Genomic DNA, 2548 nt, shown 5'->3' with positions numbered 1-2548 from the left:
ACCCCCAGTGCCCCATGCTGCAGGCGCTCGCAGCCCACATGGGGATGTCCAGAGCGGGCACAGGCAGCCCCACGCAGGCTGCAAGCAGCTGCAGCGTAGGGCACCAGGTGTGGGGTGGGGAGGGTCCACTCCCCCCACCACTCTCCTTCTCTGCCCGGGGTCCCCCCTGCCACTTACCTGAGCTTCCCGCACCAGGGCAGCCACGAGCTCCCAGCCCAGAAACCCCAGCTGGGGCTTCTGGCTGCAGGGCGGAGCCGGACCGGACCCACTGTTGTTGGAGCCCACCAGGCTTCCCCTGGGTCCTACTGCCCTTGTTTCCTGCATTTTTGACAGGAACCAAGGGCAGAGAAGTATTAATTTTCTACATTTTTTTAGGGGCCCCGCAGGCCAGATAGAATGGCCTCGCAGGCTGGATCTGGCCTGCAGGCCATATTTTGCCCACCGCTGACCTAGTAGATGATCAACAAGCTAGTGGAGTGCACGTGGGGATGTGGTTTGGGGTGAGTTGAAAGACACCCCTGGAAACTTCAGGACTACATGGGGCATGGCCTGCCACCTCTTTGATTGAGGTCGTTGATCGAGGACCCTTGAAATTTACAGCACAGGTGGGGTGTGCAACTTTGCCAGTGTCACAGGGCATCTGTTGAAAGCTCCTGGGAATTTTGAGAATGTGGAGTTGCCCTGAGAAGCCAAGCCGAGGTGAAGAGGGAGCTGTGGTTTCACCTTTGTGTATCTGCCACTGCTTCCATCCAGCCTTCCACCCACTCCCTTGCAGCCAGTCCATTATTCACCCACAGGCACCGAGACTCCAGTGGGCACCACTGTGGACAATGGATGAACCTGGCCCATCTACCACCAGCAACCAAACCTGGGCACAGAATTGGTGCTGTGGGGAAATACAGGATATCATTGCCATCTGGGGTGAAGGAGGATATTTAAAACCAGCCTCAAATAAGGCATTGAATCACAGATGTTTGGAAGTGCATTGCCCAGCAGAGGTGAGGGATCACAACAGAAACGGGGAACAGTGCCTCAGCAAGACCATTTTGATGAGGCATCATTATTATCACGTGCTTGACACTAGAAAGCAGTCTGGGGACTGGGGGTAGACCATGCTGTTCTACAAGGACATGTCCCATATCCTTGCCAAGAACACAGCAGATGCCATCCTTTATGCCCATGGGACCAGGGATGTTCTGGAGGACTTGCCAGCTGGGATGCCACTGGAGGAGGAAAAGGTGGAGGGAGGCACCTCAACATTGTTTCCCATACAGGAGCTATGGCCGCTCCAGACCAAGTTTTCTTTACGTGTCTTTGCATCCCTCCCAGAGGTGCAGAGCATGTACCAGACCTCCTCTCTTCCCCAGTATCAGTGCAGTAGCTGCTGTGCTGGCATGATCTGTAGGACCCATGACCCCTCCTCCTGACACTTCTACTGATGAGTCAGGCCATGTGCACAGACACTGTGCAACCTGTGATAGTAAAGTTTACCCCAGCTCCATGCAACTATGAGGGGGATCCAGGGCCTGGGGGAAATGGGGCCCCTGGGAAGGAAGAAAGGGGCAGCCAGGGGGAGCCAAGGCTGCCACAGGCTGTCCCCTGTGGTCATAGCCCTCTCTCAGGTCATTATGGCTGAGAAGCCCACAAGGGGTTTGGGGCTGAAGGTGGGGGAGGTTGGGAATGCTAGGTGGAGGGTGAATCAACCCCTTTTCCCTCACCCTCCCCAGCAGAAGCATGGAGACCATCTGAGGCACCAGTTCCCTGCCCCCATCCACTCTTGAGCACTTAAGAGAGCATGTCCCATTCAATGGGCTATAAATCTGCGTAACTGGTATGCATACATGGTTACAGACTGCTTTTGGGCAGAGCAGAGCTAGGTGTGTTTGGTCAGGCACCCCAAGCCAACCACTTTTACTTTTGCTGCTGGCTTTAGCTAAGGACCCACTATTCAGAGTCCTTGTTTCTGCAGCAGTTGAGCTAGGGTATAGCCCATGAGGCCACCCTCTGATTGTAAAAAATGCAAAAGAAGAAAGAAAAAGTTGAACAAATAAAATGCCACTTAGCTTTCTGAGTAGTTCCTTGTTTGCTCTACATGTCGCTGGCTCATTGGGTTTCTGCCAGGGCTTCACTCTTATCTCTCAGGGGCTCTGGAGGAAGCCTGCAGTTTCCGTGCAAACAAAATAAACAGAAGAAAGCACTGCTCACAGCGCCTCTCTCCCGGGCACTGCTTGACCCCTGCTCAGTGCAACAATGCTCACTGCCATGCTGTGAGTAGTTCCTTGTTTGCTCTACATGTCGCTGGCTCATTGGGTTTCTGCCAGGGCTTCACTCTTATCTCTCAGGGGCTCTGGAGGAAGCCTGCAGTTTCCGTGCAAACAAAATAAACAGAAGAAAGCACTGCTCACAGCGCCTCTCTCCCGGGCACTGCTTGACCCCTGCTCAGTGCAACAATGCTCACTGCCATGCTGCCAGTGCAGCCTCCCTGAGAGGCTGCTGTCAGTGTTTTGTATTTCCCCCACTGGCCCCTGCAGGCTGGCTTCCCCCTATT

Source organism: Alligator sinensis, unplaced genomic scaffold (genome assembly GCF_000455745.1).
Source record: "Alligator sinensis unplaced genomic scaffold, ASM45574v1 scaffold391_1, whole genome shotgun sequence".
Taxonomy (NCBI): Eukaryota; Metazoa; Chordata; order Crocodylia; family Alligatoridae; genus Alligator; species Alligator sinensis.
The sequence above is the reverse complement of the archived record's forward strand: the minus strand, read 5'-3'. Positions refer to the sequence as shown.